Source organism: Anastrepha obliqua, chromosome 1 (assembly GCF_027943255.1).
Source record: "Anastrepha obliqua isolate idAnaObli1 chromosome 1, idAnaObli1_1.0, whole genome shotgun sequence".
Classification (NCBI taxonomy): domain Eukaryota; kingdom Metazoa; phylum Arthropoda; class Insecta; order Diptera; family Tephritidae; genus Anastrepha; species Anastrepha obliqua.
Genome location: NC_072892.1, coordinates 98,590,166 through 98,612,006, shown reverse-complemented (window position 1 = coordinate 98,612,006; position 21,841 = coordinate 98,590,166). Strand labels below are relative to the sequence as shown.

The following is a 21,841-nucleotide window of genomic DNA, read 5'->3' as shown; positions in this document are numbered from 1 at the left end:
CTAAATAATAAGAAGCGGGAGCTATAAGAGGGAAATGGGACAGAAAAATTTAAAGTTCTTATGGCAAATTTAAGAAACTTATTTGGCAACCATTCTATTTTTGTTATAGCAAATTGGTGATAAGGTCTCCAAATAAAGGAATCATATTCCAATCTATTACGTCTAACAAACGCCAAGATCGAGTATGATTTTGTGATAATATAATTGATATGACTTGAGAATGAAAAATTAGAGTCAAAAATTACTCCAAGGTATATGATATTTGATGCCATCCACAGATTGGAGGACAGTATTAGATATGTATATTATAAGACGATTATGGAATTTTATACATGTTTCCATAGCAATTAAATTATCTATTATATAAACTTAAAATATGTAAAAAGCAACAATAACATCGGATTCTTTCGCCTGGCAATCAAATTTAAAATATACATCGATGTGTATATGCACGTGCATATGTAAACACTTTCTTTCGAAATGTACACTGTATAAAATATTATACACCAAACAGCACCTCGTGTCGACACAGCAGTTGATACTAGATTTTCACCATAAATTGCGCTTTCAGCGTCATCTACCAGGCGTGGTGAAGTTGAAGCTGACTTTGTCGATAAAGCCATGCATATGAGGTGATTAATAATAAAACGGGACTATGTGAATGTATTTTATATCGACGAGGTGGCCGAGTGGTTAAGGCGTTGGACTGCTAATCCAATGTGCTCTGCACGCGTGGGTTCGAATCCCATCCTCGTCGAATTTGTTTTTTATTATTTGTTATTGCCTTCTAAACAACTGCATATATAGTTAGTAATGTGTAGCCAACTTAAACCATAGTAGTTAAAGTAAGTTTTAATTATGCGTGCTGATGAAATTGTATGTACATATTTATTTCGGGAGCGTGTCATTATTCTGTATTACAAAATTCTGGATGACAAAATTCTGTAAATTGCAAAAAATTCTGCTTTTTTAAAATTCTGCTTTCTAAAATTCTGCTTATACAAAATTCTGCATGTTTAAGCGAAAAATTCTGCTTTATTCAAGTTTTGTGATTTTCGTCATACAAGAAGTAACAAAATAAACATTTATTCCATAAATATACATATGTATATGTTTAAGCGATAACAATATTTTAGTTTAGCCAATTACAAAAAAAGTTCTACGCAAAAATACGGTGGATTGCGTAGCCGGAGTCGGACTGATGAGGGTTATTTTTTTGAAGCGCGGCCGAAGGAGAATTTTAAAAAAGCAGAATTTTGTTTTTAGAATTTTGTACATTCAGAATTTCGACACCAACCCATATATTTCTTTATTCAGCTGCTGTAAAAAATAAAAAAAAGTTAAATTTAATTAACCGCTAATGAAAATAATGTTTTTTTAATATTTTTACTATGTTCATAAAAAATATCTACAAGTTATGTTCTGATAAACGTGAATTAATGGTATGGAATTTTTATAGTAATTGAAAAAATGTAAGGAAATACCAATTTTGAGCTATTGCCAGTTAGACAGTTGGTAGGTTAAAGCCTTGCATAGGGAAAACCTATAAGGAAAGCTGACTCTAAATTTAGCCAGTGCGGAATTTGGTATAAATATCTGGTGCATTTTCTTCAAAATTTGTTTATCTTTTACATTTGCCTATTCGCTAATAAGTACCAAATAAGCTTGCGATTTTAAAAATGGCCGCCAAATTGATTACTTTAACTACAATAAAAATATAATATATAAGTATATATTTGCAGTGGTGGCGGACTAATTAGCAACGGCGTTTGTTTCACGCAAAAAATTTAAATTCGATATCATTTTCACCTAAACCTTTTTACTGTTTGCTAATAATAACAGAAGCAATGGATTTTATTGCAATGCAATGCAAACGTTATAACTAATAAGAGTTTTCCAGCTAAATATTTGCAACTTTTGAAGCCATTTAGGAGAAAACGCAATTTTCGCAAAGATTTTTAAACTCCGTCATAATGCCTCATAAGTTCAGAATTTCCTTTGATTTAAAAAATGAGTAGTTTGGTATAGGGTGTTTTTTTTAGAGGTTAGGTTTTCAAGATGAAATAAAACGTATATAATTTAATGTTATGGCCAAGAATTTAGTTTTATTATAAAGATAAGGGCTTGACATTATGTTTTAAAAATGATTTCGGGCAAGTGGCCGCCGCGGCTGGCTCGAATAAATTCCAGCCGAGAGGCCCAATTTTCGACCACTTTTTGCAGCAATTGGGGCCGTATGTCAGCAATAACGCGCCGAATATTCTCTTCCAAGACGTCAATCGTCTCGGGCTTATCTGCGTAGACAAGCGACTTCACATAGCCCCACAAGAAATAGTCCAGCGGTGTTATATCGCACGATCTTGGAGGCCACTGAGGCCAAACTGAGCATAAATCAAGTAACAGCTGTCAAAAAGACCATCTACGAAAAAAGTAGTGCCAACTTGAAAACCTAACCTCTAAAAAAAACACCCTTTACATAAAATATTCAGCACGCAAAAAACTGGTTTAATTCAAGATTAACAGCGAATAAAAGGAATTATGTTAAACTGCTCTTAATTAGTTCGGCATTGCAGTATGTACATTAAGGTGGACTAAAACTTTTTTAAATAGAAGTTGGCTTTCTATCCAAGAAATAAGGATGCAAAATATTATTTGTTTCATTGTATGTTGAGATGTGCTCCCAACACCATTAATTTCAGAAAAAACGTTAAATTTTTTCAAAGCGTTTTCATGACCTTCGACGGTAACTTATAACTCCATTTAGTGTTGTTGAGGTATTTGGAGACATCAAATGACTTTCAGTGACGAGCTTACCTATATTATGGGTGATAAATTGTGCCGGTTTTTATTATTTATTATTTGAATTATTTAAATTATTATTTATTATTGAAATTATTATTTATTATTTAAATCATGTTTAATACATTTTTTATTCTTTTCTTTAGTACTGAAGTTAAAAGCAATTTAATAAAATTTAAAATCTTTAATATACAAAGTTTATTAATTTCTGTGAAAAATGTTATTGATATTTTTAAACTTGATTTCGAATTTAATTTAGTTTTTAAAGGCCTACCGTGACCAAAACGCAATTCATGTCCCAATTTTGGCAGAGTTGCATATGCATATAAAGTGGTTTAAGAGACTTTACTTAAGAGTGGGCGCTGTACCGCCAGATTCCCGAAACTCTGAAATAATAATATTTCTTCTCTGAAGTAAGTTTTTAAATCAAATTTTACAAAATACATAAGTTTTCGGGGTAATTTTCCCAATTTTCAGAAGTCTCTCATTTCCATGAGCAAGGGATCTTCGCATGGAAAAAAATCCACCTTATTCTCCATACTATACTACTATACTTATGTAGGATTCTTTTCCGTGTCACATCGTCATCGTTCTCTATTTAGCCATCATAAAAATGGTTCAGAAATGTCTCCCCTATTGATTCTCTTTCAAAAGCAAGTCCTAATTTTCAGGCTGGTTCTAACTGGGTGTCTTCACCGCGAGGACAAAGTAGAACGCAAGCGAGACAGAGTTTTCTTGCTTGGCTACAATGCCTGTTGTTTCCACAATGAAAGATGCTGTGAAATTAGGAAGTTACTGTTAAACTACAAAATTTACAGTTGAAAGAAACGCCTTCTCGCTTTCTTCGAAGAGTTCACGTGGGTTTTGTTTTGCCGGCTAGTGGAAAATGACCGGAAAAGGTACCCCTATACAAAGAAATCTACATAATTCGCATACAGTAATCATATTTTCTTTTTATAATTGTTTGATGTATCTCTAATTAATTAATAAAAATAGTGAAAATATTACCTCTTTGAAAAGTTTTCATTTTCTGGTAGCAACCCCTAAATATTACTTTAAAAATGGGGAAAAATACTTAACGTTTTTTCGTGTATGAGAATAGAGTAAAAGTAAAACACGTGGCAAAAATTAAAAAAAAAATTGTATATCAAATAAGAAGCACCTTAATGTACATACATATATAGAGATTACTGCCTGTTTGGTGACAGCGGCGATGAAAGTATCGTATGGTAGGTACTAATTAAAAATATCACAAATAAAAAAAAATGGTACAAAATTCTAAATATCCAAAATATCGAAACAAAATTCTATGAAAAAAATCAGCCTTGTAAATTAGTAAGAAAACCCTGTATTGTTATGGATTTAACTATAAAAAAAGCAATAAGTACAAATAATGCTGATTAGATATATTTTTATTCAAAACAGATATTTGAGAGTTAAAATTTTTATGAGAAACTCAATAACAGTCATTAAGAAATGATACCATAGGGTCTTGACAGCGATCTCGTTGCTTCGTTACTTGGAAGTTTCATGCATTCTTTGTTTTTTGTAAATCCAAAGCCGTTCGGAGACGGCGTAAAATTTTGGGTCCCAGCATTTGGGGAGAACATCAAGACGCACAGACCACAAACAGAAGAAGCAATTCGGCCAAACAACCAAAGAAAAGGGCGCTAATACATATGTATATACAAATATATTACATCTACATATATATAGTATATAAATCCAAAGAAAACACCTAAGCGACAAGTACCGTAGCCCCGCGGTGGTAAGCTCGGCATTTTGATCGATAGTTGACCGAATAACAATCAGTTGGCATTCTATAGTCAGGCGCGAAGTTTAAGTTAAAATATTTGAAGAAAAAAAGTAAGTGAATTATTTTTACAGTCAGAAATTTGATAATGCAATGATATTTTCATCCAGTCGATGAAAGGTGGCTATTTCCCAAGTGGCTCAGCTGGTGCGAAAAATCATTACCAAACTAACAGAAATAAGTAAAAAAGGTCGTTCACAGCAAAACACATTTGCCAAACTGCCAACTAACAAGCCGCCAATGGGAATGTGGACCTAATATTTTTATATTATGCGCATTACTTCTATAACTGAATCCATCGCAATCTAATCCATCGAAAACTACAAATAGGTTATAACTGAATTCGAATAGCTACGAACGTGCCATTCATTTTGGTTAGATATCAGTTTTTATATATTATTATAGTTTTTAATTAGAATTATTAAATTCAAATTCGAATTCGAATTATTCAAAACATTCTGATTCTTTATCAACAAAATAAGTGTTTTTACAATAACTAACGTAAGAGGACAAACGAATTTTAATCTAAATGGGTAAACTCTGACGCTGGCATGTGGTGTGGCAATACTGATAAATGTCCGCTACTTCTGACCAATGAAATACTTGTATTGATGGAGATTTGTATGTATGTACATATTATATTTTTTTTTTTCCGATACCAAATTGAATATGTCATATTGATTTAAAAAAATTATCGCTTAGAAAGTATAGGCAATTCACATTCGAAATTCGGCTATTCACACCATATTTGTGTGTATCGCTTTACGTAGTAGACGTCCTGATCTTTTTTTTGGATTTTATTTGAATTACCATATAAATTACAAATACTAATTTCATTATATGGAATTTTGAAATCTTTGAATATGCAATGGAATCTCTGTTATCGACAACATAACGGTAAGGCAGTGCTTGGACTGAAGAAGGCTGATAGGAGATTGTGAAAATGTGGACGAGGTGGCCGAGTGGTTAAGGCGTTGGACTGCTAATCCAATGTGCTCTGCACGCGTGGGTTCGAATCCCATCCTCGTCGCATTTATTTTTACTTTAATTAATAATGAGCTAAAGGATATTGAAATAGATTTGATTTGTATGTTTCTTTATATGATATTTAATTGTTGAAAAATGTAGATAACGCGCTTCGCCAGAGAAGCATAGCAACAGCGGTTTTTTGTTTAAAAAACGTTTTCTTACAACCAAAACAACAATAATCCAATACTTGGTCTTCTCGTTTCCTTGTTCTATTTAAACATATTTTCTAATTAAACCCAATATTTCTCCTCTTAACCCATTCAACACCAACTCTACGTAAGAGCGAATTGACTGTTTTTCATTCGAATTTGGTATCAAAGAAAGAAAAATTGTTGGAAGAATTCTATTACCATCAGTGAAACATGGTGGTGGTGAGGTGGTAGTGTAGGGGTGTATGGACGCTGGTGGAGTGGGAAAATTATTGTTTATTGATTCAACAATGGATTAGTTAGCTTTTTTAGATATTTTAAAACAAAGTTTAAAGGTTTATGGGCTAATCAAATGAATTCTGCTCTCAACAAAACAACTACTCCGAGCATACGTCTCATATAGTAAAGTTGGGGCTTCTTTCTAAGCTTCTTTCTAATGTCATCAAACTATTGCCAATACATCCACAATCTCCAGATTTAAAAAATATTGAACACTTATGGGCGTTTCTGAAAAGAAATTTAAAAAAACATCAAATTACAAGCAAAGAGGTCTTGAAATATGTTTATATGGGAGAAGACTACTAATGGAGAGAATAGCAATCGGTAAACTCTGTACCCAATAGAATTAGGGAAGTGCTGAAACGTCGTGGGTACCTAACAGCTGGTAAAAAATGTGCATATATATTGAGAGTTTTTTGAATATTTTAAAATGTATATAAATGAGTGTAGACTTTTGGAGTTTGTTATTTTTGCGTTTCAAATAAAATCTATTATTTATTTGTTAAATGGTCTTATTTAAAATGAGTTATGCATTTTATTCAATAAGCTTAATGTCGTTATATACATAGTTAAAAAAACTCAAGAACTTCAAAACTTTTTTTCGCATTACTTTTTCAACTACTCGCAAAGAACGTATACTTTAAGTGTGCGTCACCAGTTAATGGCTCCATTTTCTGGAAAAATATTTCTTTTTTTGTAAATCATGTACATACATATGTACTTGTATAATCTGAATATGTAACCATTTGAACTATGAGTTTTCGAAACGTTCCGACTGCAACGCTATCTAGCGTGGCCACACATTACTTTTTGGGTAGTTGAGACATATTCTGAGTAGGAAATAAATCGAAACATAAACACGATTTTCAGAAATGTCTCAATCCCACGCGACCTACTGCGTCCTAGCAAAATTGAAACCCTCTAAGTCATGCTCACCAAAATGCGCTAAAATTTCATCGCATCGGATTAGTTTGGGAGTCTGAAAACTGCGAGCAATCAAACAAACAAACTTTTACAATATACAGGGTCCAGCACTCGAAGTGTAACCAACTTCAGACCGCCCGCGCATCAGACTTCCGTTAGTTGGCTAAATGCCAGTCCAGAGTATTGTTTACAAGCACTCGTAAGCATTTTGCCGAGCGTAAACGCGAAAAACGAAAATCGGTAATAGATTTCAAACGTAACAGCGTGATTGCATTATATTTGGCTTGAAAATCACAACCAGCGATTGTTCGTGCGCTCGAGCACCTTAAAGTAAATAAAGTTTTTGTTAATCGTACCATTACTTGTTACAATAATACTGGTAGCATCGCGAAACGTTATGGCGATGGTCATCAAAAGAAAAGCGCAAAACAAGTCAGACTTGAGAGAGCGAATGAGTTTCTTCGCTTGGCCGGAAACGGTCAATTTTGGAACATTGTGTTTTCTGACGAGACAATTTTTCAAATTTTGCAATTCGTAAACTCCCAAAACGATATAGTTTATTTGGCCGACCGTTTATACGAGAATCTGAGCCATCTATTGCCCATCAAGAGGCAGCCCTCGCCACAGGATATTTTTTAATAAAAAAAAAATTTTTTTAATTTTTTTACATTTTTTCGAGGCCATAGTCAAGGCAAAAGGTGGTCATATCGAGCAAGAGTAAATTGATGTATAATTTTGTATTATTTTCACACATTTTTTACTTTGAATTGAATAACAGTAATTTTCCAAACTAAATTTGTGGCCTTTTTAATTGGTTTCGAGTGCCGGACCCTGCGTAAAATGAGACTTATTATTATTTGTATCGGGTGTTTTTTTTTCAGCAACATGGGAACTATCGATATCGATAAATAAGGTTTCACGGCTGAGAATGCCAAACAGTCGGAACATTTCTGTTCAGTAGGGTTTGGCAAGTTATCATGAATCGCTTACGCCAGAGCAACGCTTCCAAATTGTGGATATTTACTTTTTCCTTCGACTACGTGGAAAATTTTACATTACGATCTTGGCTTACGTGTCTATAAAATATAGCTCGTGCAAGAACTAAAGGCTGATTTTGCTGATTGGGGTCATTTAGATTTATTATTCAGATTGATTGGAAAAAAATAGTAAAAAATTGGGCTGATCGGAATTAAAAATTGGACTGCAACTCGTAGCTGCGGCGGACAAATCCCAGATATAATATTAAAAAAAAAAATGCCATGAAATTATCTACCAGATTCTAATAAAAAAAAATAATACATTGAAAAAGTATTTCAGTTTTGTATTACCATTTTAAATTCGCAAGCTCTTAAAAAACACCCGTTAAATATGCAGTGGTCAAACTTTAAAATAAGTATTCTACAGAACTTTTTAGCGGTGAAGAGTAGTAAACCGGACATAAACGCAAATTGACAGTTATTTTGGATTGATTTCAGCATATATTTACTATTATAAGTATGTGTAAGCGGCCGTAGCAGAATTATTTGTTTAAGAGCTAGTTTTAAAATTCTGCATTAAGGCACACACATTTTACAAATAGGCATATAGCAGCACCCGAAAATTCTTGAATTAATAATAAATAACTTATACGGTGTAAAAAATTTTCCGACGAGGATGGGATTCGAACCCACGCGTGCAGAGCACATTGGATTAGCAGTCCAACGCCTTAACCACTCGGCCACCTCGTCCACATATTTTACTCTAGCCATTAAGCCCTTTCACAATTTATGCACCCTACAATCAGTAAACATTGCCATTAAACATTTTTAATCAAAAACAAAAAAACAATTTAATAAATATTTTCTATTGAAAAATACAATAGTAAAATATGCAAATACTTTCTTTTTTACTTTCTGTTCATAGAGTTTGCCACTTCTGGTGTGGAGGGTATGGAGGTCAACATCATACAATTGTTTTTTGTTTTTTTTGTTTTTGTTTTTTTGAATACAGTGTGCTTTAAATTAAATTAGTTGATGCATAATGCGAAAAAATGCTTATGAACTTATGTATACCAGCACAAACCTACACTTGTACATACCCAAATGTGTATAGGTTTGTAGCTTTACTCGTACAATTTTGTAAGTATTTTTACAAGCAATTATTACTCTTCTCCGCATAACTGTCTCAAATAAGTATTTTTTAAAGCAGCAAATCGAATCGCGTTAAGTGTGACTTACCGATGTTTTGCCTCATCCATTTTTCCATTGACTTTGTTGTTTTATTGCAATTTTTGTTTATTGTTTTTTTGCATACAGCTTTCTTATATTTACGTCAGTGTGCAAACACACATATTTACATACATATATATCGATATACGAGTGTGTACAATATAATTATTCAGTCATTTAAATACCCATTGAGTGCTTATACATTTAAGTCATAAACACACATACACTTGTATATATAAACAAAAACCATAAGTACTATTTATCAATAAACGCCGGTAGCCGCTGATAAGTGGTCTAGAAATATTTTGTGGTTCAAATTTGTGCTGACCCATATTCGATTTTGCTTTCATGCACTTTCTCGAGTGCACCCTCGAAAAGTTTACGTTTAAGTTGATGCTTTATAAAGGAATTAAGATATTTCCTGAAAAACATTTGTTCTTGCGAAATGTTAAAAACAATGTTTGTGCCCTTGGTAAACAATTTAGATTTTGTTGTAAATAAGAGGGAAATATTGGTATACAGTCAAAATTCCATAATTTGATCTTCTAAAACTAGAATTTTCTAGAACTCGAACTAAATCGAGAGGCAAGGCTTTGGAGATCAATATAAACTCAATTTTACTCCCATAATTTAAGCTTCTCTACCCCTAATTTCTCTATAACTTCAAAAAAATTTTTGCTAGAATTAAGTCGAATTATTTAAGGCAAGTCCCAAATTATGTATTTATGTAGTGTCTTTTTTTTTCAATATATTCGAGGAGGTATTTATGCATTTGTAAAGCGGATGTTTCTGACGTTTCTTCTTTGTGCACCGTTTACTAGTCAGTTTTAATAGCAGACGACGACTTTATTAAGCACCATAGCAGTAGATTCGGATTTGAGCGGAGTGCAAAGGGGTAATGAGGGTTTAGTGAAGGAAATTATTTATATTTTCAAACGAATGGAACTACCGCTGACGGTCCCTATAAGACTTTAAACAAATTATAATCTCGTTTTAATGAAAACTCCCAAAGGAAATTAGGTTCTCAATTTTTACTAATTTTTGACTTTAAATACGTTTGCAGTTTCTTCAAAAAACATAACGATATTCTATAACTCGAAGTCTCAATAAGTTGAACATTTTTATGGGATAATGGGGATTCGAGTTATAGAAGTTTGTTTGACTGTATTCGGCAATGACGTATGCGTAGGTATCGGGCATCACTTGGAGAAAGAAGATATTGGAGCAAACTCAACGATAATCGAAAGAAGTTGTGCAGTTTAAGATTCGTTTATAGCTATTTTTTCTCTTTATTTTCTTAAAAAAAAAAACCTACAGGGTTTGATTAAAAAGTAATGAGCCTTATTTTTTTTAAGCAGTTTTATTAAACCTTTTGGCTTATACAACTAATATTCTTCAAAATAGGACCCTTGAGCGTCAATACACCGCTGGTAGCGGTCCTTCCACTGCAGGAAACATTTTGAAACTCATCCGCCGGAATCGCGTTCAATTCGGCTGTCACAGTTTTTTGGATCGCCTCGATGGAGTTGAAACGCCTCCCCTTCAGCTTTCTTTTCAGGCGCGGGAACAAGAAGAAGCCCGGAGGGGACAGGCCTGAGCTGTAGGGAGGGTGGGGAAGAACCGGAACCCCCATCTTCGCTAATGCAGAGGTGCAGAGGAAGGCGGTGTGCGCCGGCGCATTGTCGTGATGAAGGGTCCAATTGTTGACGAGGTCGGGCGACGCGGTTTCTCAGCCGAAGGAGCACTTCTTTGTAAAATGCGGCGTTTACAGTGCTTCCTGGAGGTACAAACTACTTGTGGACGATGCCTCGAGAGTCGAAAAAGATGATCAGCTGCATTTTCGCCACTGCAAAGTCCTAACACATTTTTAAAACAGCTTTAGTGTGAGTCTTGTACATACAATTCGTAAAACATGTAAGATCTTATATGACCGCACCCTTCCTTGATAGATGGGCTGAAGATGTCTCGGAAAATCAAGATCATGGACGTATTATTGGTATACCAAACACCTTTTAAGTAGCAATCTACCTCTGCTCTGTTATACTCAACTCTTATCTTCTGTATTGTAGGGCAGCATAAACATAGTTTCAATATTTCCAACTTTGTACTTAGTATTGTAATTTATTGTGGCCCTAAACAAACACCTTCTTTATTTTTGAAGACTTTAAATCAAGTCAAATGCAATTCAACTAGCCAGCAAAACTTAGAAATAATAATTTGTAAAATTTTAAGTTGTCTTTCTTCGTAAATAATATGAAAATCAGCTGATCACCCAAAACTATATTTTAACTGAAGATGAGATGAAATGATTCCAGAAAAGACTTTCACCGAGGTATTTGGCAAGCAACATTTTGAAAATATTCTAACTATAATATCTTCTAGCATATTTGAGTTCTCTTCACAGAAATACATTTACGAAGCAAACGAGTCTTCCTCCGCTTTGAATGGAAGACCCTTTTGGGCTTTAGAGCTCTGTTAGACTTAAATTTTACTTAGTTTTCATGAAAACTTAGAGGTTGTTACTCAACACGTCATCACGATTGCACCACCGAGACTTTCCGTCGTTCATGTCTAAAAGATTTCGTTTTGTTTCTGATTTTTTTTTGTCTTTATTTTTACTTTGTAGTATTTCGCTATTTTTACATTTGTACGAAAAATCAATTTTATATGGTATATTTGGAAGAATTTTATTCAAAATAAACATAACCTAGGAATCTACAACCTACCGCTCTGCATGTTTTCTAAGTGAAGGTGAGTTTAGGCTAACCAGAAACACGTGTTGCTGGTATGGTAGGTTGGCCAAAGTTATGTAAAATTCTGTTCAAGTCTTGGCTATCAAAGCTCTTGAGCTGGATTCGAATTCCCACAATTGCTCGGCGCCAAACGGTGTTTTGCTTGATATTCAAAGTAAACGTAACCAAAACCGGAAGTTGTGTTCCGATTGAAGCGTGTGAAATGTATTACTTCTGGCCATGCCTTGTCAATCCACTAGCCGATCGCACCACGATTACATACCATAGTTGTAGATACGTAGATAGAAATATCAAACTAGTGTAACACCGTTAGCAATCTTGCCCAATGTTACTGTAAATCCGACCACGAGGTTTCATAGAGCTCTGAAGCTCTTCTAAACAGAAACTCACTTTAGTAAAGCGAATAAAATCAGCTAGATGGAGCTCTATGAGATCAATAACCCTGACAATGGCTCAATTAACATTTGCTTAACCTAAGCTGAAACTTTTTTCATGTAAGTCTGGGACACTGCTCCCCACAACGACTGATGTCCAGTGAATTTTTCCATTTAGCTTGCTCTTGCTTGATATGAGTATCCATTTAAGTGTCACAGTATTGCTGAGCTCGATATTTACCTCTTGCCTGAACTATTACCAACGTACATTTTTTTTATACATATTACCCTAAAAATTTAAACAATTTTTTGTAGGGGCCCAAAATTAAAATATTGAAATTTCAGGAGTCCCAAAAAACGTTGTTTTATGAAAGCATACGGTTTCATTTTTTGAACATTTGTGAAAGGAAATTGAAAGAGAAGATTAAATACTACCGATCTGTAAACATTTTAAACCAAATTTATGGAAAAGTGTGTGGGAAATTTCAAAACGTCGCACAGTGATCCGAACGTGGACAAAAATATCTTGAAACTTGCACTTTGGAAGCTAAAAATCAAATTACGAAAAGCTTCTAACTATTTTTATGATAAAAATATACCCTACCCGGTGGTCTAGAAATTTCCAAAAATCGATTTTTTGTTTTTTCGATATTTCGAAAGTATAGTGTTTTAAGAATATACTGTGAAATTTTCATGCGGAAATTCCCAATTTTACAGCTTCTACTAGCCATTAACTAGGTAGAGAGCGGTCCGCACGCTCCTGTACCTCAAGTTTAAACTCATTATCTCGAAACGACTTTTTTCGACCTGGTGTTGTCAAACAAAAAAACAAACTATTCAACCGAATCGTCTGAAATTTTAATATGTTGTTCACAACATCCATGGCTATCGCCCGTACTAGAATCATATCATATTATTATTTCAATTATTTTGTATTTTTTTGATTAAAAAACTGAAAAAAACCGATGAGCACTCTAAAAGTGTCAAATTTAAAACCGCGCTATTTTGTAATTTTTTTTATTCTATTACGGGACATAGCAACAGTCATACTGATTAATAATTTTTTTTGTTATCGTGTTTCAGATAAATAAAAGAGCCAAATGGACAACACCGTCCAGGTCCAAATTTTCGTGAGGGTCATCTTCTGCGCAATTTTTTAAATTATTAAAATTAAAAAAAAAAGTATATTTAAAATTTTTATATATAAAAAAAAATTTTTTTTTCATTTTTGTATGTAAAAGAAGTTAAATACAAAACCTAAAAAATGTAAATATCGTTTTTAATTCTCATATTTTTTAATATAATTGTACATGTCAACAATAATTATGCCTTAGTTTACTTCTATATCAAAAATCACTTCTATATAAAAAAAACTCGGTTTTTCAAAATTTGTAACCGGTACGGTTAGTTTTGATTTCAGTTTTGAAATTATAGTGATGTAATCCTTTGGAAAAGTACAATTTCAACAAATTCCGACCACTTCTTTTATTTTTGTCCAATGTTTTTATAAATTCGGAACACTGTGCGCCGGCGGTAGAATTGAAATAGAATATTGCTGAGTCCCTATTTAAAAACGCGATATACTAAGTGTGTGCTTACATAAAATAAAATGCAATTAATGCTGTGAACTTCCACCTATGCAGATCGCAATATAACTATATACTCTTTTGTTAACAAGAATATTCGTACGTACGAAGTGGAGTAATAGCAAGAAGGATAAAAAAATCAACAATTAGTTATACATATAAATAAACTGGACGCATTTGCGTGTTACACTGCAATTTAACTGAAACCATCAAAGCAATTACAAATACAAATTTGTTGCGAAGTTAACAGCAAAAACAAAGAATTCATTCTTTTCACAGCTTCTTGAAAGAAAGATAGATACGATGCTCAATTAATCACTCGCTTATGGGATTTAGACAATTACTTTATTTAATTAAAGCAACACACGTCCCATTCATTCCTGAACTGCACTCTTGCCAGAAGACCTACGCATTAGGGAGAAGGACACAAATAGCCAAAGTGTAGCAAATTTTTATGCAGTTGCCAACGTAAGAACAGAAAATGTGTTGGCAAATGAACTTCGACGCTCTTTTAACTTGTTTACAAAACAGGATAATTGAAATTCTTTAACTGAGAATGTGTACGAGGAATTGTGCTTAGAAAAGACGCCTTACACAATTGCCTGACTACATGTGTACTGCACATACTTACATACATACAACGTACATAGATACAAATGTCAGTACGCGTGTGTACCAGTGTTTGACAGAATTTCCACAAATAGACCGCACTGCAAACGACTTGATATTTTTAGATTCTTAACTGTGCGGGAATTTAGGTGCAATTATTTAAGGGCATCGAACTTTGACTATAAACAATAGCAAAGCTACAAAGCAGCATAGTTACATTAAAGACCTACAAATATGCGTACGGGCGAGTAAGCATAAGTGGTATTTAACTTGGTAACAAAGACAAGGACATTCTGTGTTTAATTGCGCTGAACAGGGCGTTGACGCATCGTGCAAATCGAGTTTTCGATATTTATCTAATGCTAATCACGCATCAGCAAAATATTACCCATATGTAAATATTTAAAATTATTACAAGGCTCGTACATATCGTCCCCTTAGTATTAAAATAGCCTATAAATTTTTTGATGTTTTGAGAAAATGAATTTCAAACTTTTTGTCAAAAGTAGCTCTCACTCAAATCTCGTTATGTCTGTCAATATTTATTATTTTTTGACTGACGTTTTGACCCACTTTGTGGAACTAGAATTTGACAAAATTTTGACCACATATAAAATCGACGATGGAGAATCCAAAAATTCAATAAAAAAATAATAGCCTATAAGCACATAGGCTATTGTTATACTAAGGGGACGATATGTATGTATATGCAAGGTGGCGCAAAATTAATCAGTAATTAATTAATTTTGTTTTTGATTATTTTCTAGTAAACATAATAAGAAATAAATGATTTGAGTGATGGAAATCTTTACTTTGACCATTACGCGCTGCATTCCTTGTCTGTATACAGCAGCTGACTAATTCACAAGTGTAAAATATGATTGACGTACGACGCCATTTTGGAAAAATTACAAATCTTCTGATAGGGTGATTAATTTTGCACCACCTTGTACGTACAAATTACATGTGTGCACTCGTTTGCTTAAATTCTCTGCTGTCACTTTCCCTGACTTTAACAATTATCATGTTGCATTTCAAACCACATAAAGGGTGAGGCAATGCAGTGCAACTAAGAACTACAGCATTTTTTCACTTGTTAGGATTTTTTGCCTACAACTCGCGTCAAATGACAGCACATCAACATTTTTATCAGCTTAAGCTATTTTTCTCTTTTTCTGCAATGCTCACTATTTTTTTGTATATCTTACTGTTTAACAAAAACCATATACATCTACTTTTCGAACTTTATGGAAAATTAAAAAAAATTCCTAACTTTATCCCAATTCCGAGGTTTTTAATTAGAATAGAATAGAATGCACCACGCATTTGTTATATGGAGAAAATTCAAGGAACAACAACTTTAAACTTGCACTTTATTACATTAAAATTTAATAGGCTACAAAGCTGCATACCACAAATTGTTCTGAAAATTCTAATTAAAAATCATTGAACTGGGCTGAAAGCCTGCGGAATTTTCTACTTTTCTGAAAAATTTGAATATTGCTTTTGTCAGACAATTTTTATAAAAAAAACAATAATCAATATATTCATGTGATATCGATTTGTCGCGGAGCGTAAATAGTTACGTACTCGTATATACATACTTATAAATGGCGGAAGAACAGATGTAGGGGTATGTAATAACATTTTATTTTGCTCTGTTTATACATAAGTATGTCTATTTCCTTAGCCAAATTATTTTACTACTACAGGGGGCGCCATCTTTTATGTTGGTATGAAAATATTGAATAACTTTGAGAAAAAAACTGATTTGTTTAAGTGAGTTATTTTTATTTGGTTTGGTTATTTACAATTTATTAAAACTATTTTTTTAATACAATATCAATCAAGTGGCCATCTTTATTAACAATCACAAACTGCGATCTTTTTTCTGCGTTTGTCATCACCTTGTCAAGCATTTTGGGTTTTATAACGTCGATTTCTCGGTGTTTCGGTGTAAAGCGATTCATGGTTGAAATTATACTGAATTGACGTATCGAAAACATGTATGTTGAAGTCGATCGGTTGGTAAATGACAAAGTTATTCAGCGTTTACATACCGACATAAAAGATGGCGCACCCTGTATATACACATACCTATATTAGGATGTCCCAAAAACCAAGCAAACACATTTTTTTTTCTTGATGCTACCTCCTAATTCTGAACGTCAACGCTACAAACACTGAAATGGTGCTAGGTTAGGTTAGGTTAGGTTGAAACGGTTGTTCATTGTAGGACACACTCAGGCTCATGGCCCATTGTGATGCAGCGTGAGGCACTAGCCCCTATCCCTCCTGAAACCAATGTGTGCTGTTTAAATATTTCAAGGTCCTTAATTTCGACAGAACCGAGGCCTTCTAACTCGTTGAAGAAATGTCCGTCCAAAATGGCGAGTTTACATCTGGATAGAGCAGAACAGTGACACAGAAGGTGCGGGATCGTCTCTTCCTCTTCCTCGTCTAGCCAACTTCTGCAGAAGTCATGTGTTTGCACACCCATTCTCTGGGCGTGCCCACCGATTAGGTAGTGCCCCGTAATGACTGAAATCAGTGTGTTAAGACTATGCTTCTCTCTTCTTAGTAGAAGTTCTGTGCGTTTAGCATTGAGAGTCGGCCACATCTGTCGGGCTATTTTGCAAGTGGCTTCGTTACGCCATCTTTCGTTCGCTACTCTTATAATTTCCTCGCGGATACCTAGTCTACATGTTTGCAAGGGTATACCTATATCGTTGTCTATGTACTCATCAGCCAATTTGGTGCCGATTCTCGCTAGTTCATCGCCTCTGCAGTTCCCCTCAAAGTCGCAATGGCCAGGAACGCAGCATTTCATGGCTACCTTGGAGGTTATCGACTGTTTTGTGAGGGATTTTATCGCCGCCTGGCTATCAGTGAAAATGTATCATCTCCGGGTATCGCATCACACTGTACCAGTGTCACGGCTTTCATTATTGCCATCAGTTCAGCCTGAAAAACACTACAGTAGTCGGGGAGCCGAAAACTGAAGGAGATCCCCAGATGTTCGGAATATACACCTCCGCCCACCCTGCTATTTACAAACAAATATAAAATATCTGCTTTCTAGCTCCCCTCACTAAATGGGTGGAAGGTAAAGCACCTTGTTATTATTCTAGACCGTAAACTTCACTGGAAACGCAACATCGAAGACAGGCCAAGAAAAGCATTCACTGCACTTTATACATGCAAAACGGCTAAAGATCTAAAATGTGACTTAAACCCGCGCATAGTAGACTGGATATACACTGTGATTGTGAGGTCTATCTTCTTTTACGGGGTCACTGTTTGATGGCCAACATTGGAATAAATTGTGTCTAAGAGCACCATAGATGATTAGGCGCATGCGTTCTACTCTAACCAAAGGTATTGAGACTCTATTAGAGCTTCTCCTCGTAGGTCACGACGCAATCAGACTGAATGCATGCCTATTCTGTGAAGACTTCAGGGTACTCGAAAACTATCGGGACTCTTCCAGGAACACATAGAGAGCTGGTTTACACTGCTCCAAAACTCTGTATTGAAAATAATTTTTCCCAGAAAGATGTGAATGGAATAACATTAATACATCCATTAATGACTTAAGACTAAATAATAAGATCGGAAGTGACATCCACTCAGAAGAGCTGTAGCTGCACTTAAGTCTACGGGTACCTGACTACTGTATCGTCTTTCAGAGAATTAAAGCTATAAAAGAGACTGCTATAAAGAAGTTGTGGGTCAGGTACTCGTCTGTTGCAGCAGAACCGATCACTATCTACCCTGACAGTCAAGCAGCCATAAAATCTCTACAGTGCAATTCTAAATCTTCTAAAGTAGCAATTGAATGTAGAACTATTATAAGTGCGTTGTCCTATTCACAAAAGTTGTCTGAGTTTCTGGATACAGAGGCTTTCCTCGAACTTACATCGCGCATGAGCTGGCTAGCAGATCAGTCTTAAATCAGTCAATTCTTCACAATATTTGGGCATCTCTTTATCGTGAAGCAAGCTCTAGATCAGGTCGGCCTACATCGCGCAAGCCAACAGTAGATGGGCCACTGAGCCCGCTTGTGAGATAAGTAGACAGGTTTGGCCTAGGACAATGCGCCCAGAACTAACCCAGAACTAGGCTCTTGATCAATCAAGGCAGGCCTTCCATTAGTACTGTGATTGATATCATCACCGGATACTGCGTAATGGGTACACATCGGAACCATATGGGATTTCTCTAACGATGACTTCTGTCGCAGCTGCACGTCGAGACCGTTGAGCACTTCCTCTGCTACTGTCCCGCTCTTGCCGAACCGCGACACTGTTGCCTAAACTCTTACTTTTTTTGGATGTCTAGCAGACTTGGTATGGGCAGCCATATAGAGTATTTCGACGTTTACTAAAATAATGTGGTTTCAAAACATTGGGAATTAGAGGGCAACTTGAGTACAAACGAGTGGTATAACAATGGGCCTCTCGGTGTAAGTGGAGCGCCTCTACACCCTTATAGAGAGTGGTAACCACCGTAAACTAACAGAAACTACCTTCCAAATTTGTTCTATGATCACAGAAAACAAGTCACTTGTATTTGAATGTTCTTTTATTTAATATTTAGCCGTGCCGATAGAACTTTGAAAATGAGGCATTGAATTGCATAGGAAAAATTGCACTTTTCGTAAGTTAATGCTTGCGAATGGATTTCATTTAATCTCCATTTTTGAAAATTTATACTAAAAATAAATATGCGGTATTAATATTTATTCAATTCTTTTAAATTTTGAAAGGTTGTGAGAAACTAATTTTTTTTCTTTTTTTTTAAATTCCATTAAAATTTTTGGGGGCTTTCATGGTTGAAAATTAAATTTTTGTCTTAATAAAGCATAGGATCATCCTAGTATACATACATACTCGTACATATGTAGCTGCTATAATTAAGTGAGGCGTCATGAAAGGCGTAAAACCTTTTGATAAGTCTGTCCATGGTGACAAGTACGAATAGTATTTATAGGTACAAATGCATGTATGTATGCATGTAGAATAATTGTGTTTTTGTTGTATTCACTTAGCGTTTTAGACCTTAGAATGCGCGGATTGCATGTTTCGTCTAAGCCTTAAACTCAAAAGTACATAAATGTAATTAAATCCTCTTACTATTGAAGGTAGTTGGCTCTCTTTTAAATACCTTCATTTAATTAGTTGGTGTCCAGCAGATTCCCGTGGCATTTCATTTATGAAAGTAAAGCATTAATGAGACATGCAATTTCCTCTCATAAAATACATACATAATTTGCTTACACTGCTGTGGTCGTATACCATAATTGCTTAAGTTGATTTAAGATACAAATTAAATTGTTTTCTTAGTAGCGTTCTAAATACAGTTCGCATAATTTTCTAATTTTTTATTTATCATCATTATTTCTTATTTCAATTTATTGAACAAATTTCTGATAATATTGTTTACTGGGAAAAGCCTGCATACAAATTAATCAGAGGTTGCCATACTATAAGTATGTATATGTCCAAATTTTCATTTCGACTTATGCTGCTATGTACAGGCTACAGAATTGATGAAGAGAAAAGAGAATCGTACTTCCGCACTCATACCAGTATCGAATACCTCTCTCTGATACTCATATCCCTAAAATGGGCGATGGATGTATCCCTAATTGGACGATGTAAAACAAGGCAAGTCCATCCATGTATACACAGATAGCTCAAAGCTCGAGTGTAGGGTGGACGGAAGTGCATACACCGAACATCTGGGAATCACATTCAGCTTTCAGCTCCCTGACTACTGCAGTGTTTATAAGGCTGAACTGATGGTAATAATAAAAGCCGTGACACTAGTACAGTGTGATACGATACCAGGAGATGATATTCTTATTTTCACTCAAAGCCAGACTGTAAAAAAGTCCTTCACAAAGCAGAACGACAACCTCTAAGGTAACCGCGAAATGCCGCAATCTTTTAAAGAGATATCATTTCACCCAAAGGTAGCATGGATTTCTGGTCATTGCGACATTGAGGGCGAAACGTGGCACCAAGCTAATTGATGAGCATACAGGCATAAGCATACGCTTATAGACATGTAAGCTACTTATTTTTGAGAAAATTGCGATCGAAAGATGGCGTAAGGAAACCACTTGCAGAATCGCGCGACAATTGTGGCCGATCCTAAGCATGCAGAATCTCTGCTAAGCCAAAATAAGCAAAATTCTACTGATTTCTGTTATAAGGGTACGAAATAGGTCTACCTACCTAATACCATGCCATGGTCCAGATCCAAACTGGTCAACTCCTGTAAGGAGAAGATCAAATCTCTTGTGTATGCAGGTAACATTTCTTTGATATGAGTTCTATGACATACAAGCACAGAGGGAAATGAAACTGCTGATGAGCTAGCCAGGAATGGGTCGCCTAAATTGGTGTCAGAGGTCTCCCACTCAGTCGTCGGCATCCCCCTGATTGTTGTTAAAGGAGAATTGCACAACTTATTTCTCATGAAAGCGCAGAACAGATAGAACTCCATTTCTTAGTGTGCTATTTCGAAAACTCTACGCAGAAAGCATGAAGACCTGGGTACTCCACACTCCAAACTCGTAGCTCTGTTTACTGGTCATTGGACGATCCGTACACACACAGAAAAGCTAAGTTTCTCATTTCATCCCCATGATAAAAGCAGTGGGGACCTTTCAGAAATAGAGGCTGTTGAGCACTTTCTCTATAAGTGTCCACTACGCGATTAAGGTCACTGGGTGATGCAACCTGCTCCAACTTAAATCTTATCAACCTTCTCCGTACATCATCAGCTCTGGTTGGCTGTAGATATCTGCCCGTTCGAGGCCTCATAAAGGTATCAAAACGGCGCTTTAGTGCTACATGGGGAGTGCCAGACTAGTAGTTTAGCCAGCCAGAATGTTTTGTTGCACCCTGATTTGGTTCGTGGTCATATAATTTTAATAACACACATTTTAGGTCAGGAATTCAGGGAATCGTTCTTAAAAATAACTACACGATATTTAGTGTTCGGGTTCGCCTTTCAAGCAAACACCTTACGGCAGTACAGTGGATATCCTGTCTCATGCACAAATGCCATAGACTAATAATAAAAAAAAGATGATGAAATAAAAAATAATAATTTCGACAAATTGTTTTGTTTTAATTATATTATTATTGAATCACCGGGTAATTAGCGCATACATCCTTTGTCAGATATTTGGTATATTTGGACGAGCTTCTTCTCCAATTAATGTTATGCGTCGAGATGTTGTTCTACGAATGGATGGATTCACAATTTTAGGCCGCCTCGTAACGGTGGATTAAGTTTTATGAAAT

General features: G+C 35.1%; 3 non-coding genes across 3 annotated transcripts; 2 read left to right on the top strand and 1 right to left on the bottom strand.

Annotated features, from left to right (window-relative positions):
* Positions 1–675: 675 nt before the first annotated feature.
* Trnas-gcu (transfer RNA serine (anticodon GCU)) lies at positions 676–757 on the top strand. Its single transcript has one exon. It is a non-coding gene; the product is annotated as a tRNA-Ser (tRNA).
* A 4,803-nt stretch (positions 758–5,560) lies between these two features.
* Trnas-gcu (transfer RNA serine (anticodon GCU)) lies at positions 5,561–5,642 on the top strand. The gene has a single exon. It is a non-coding gene; the product is annotated as a tRNA-Ser (tRNA).
* Positions 5,643–8,638: 2,996 nt separating this feature from the next.
* On the bottom strand, positions 8,639–8,720 carry Trnas-gcu (transfer RNA serine (anticodon GCU)). Its single transcript has one exon. It is a non-coding gene; the product is annotated as a tRNA-Ser (tRNA).
* Between the last annotated feature and the right edge of the window lie 13,121 nt (positions 8,721–21,841).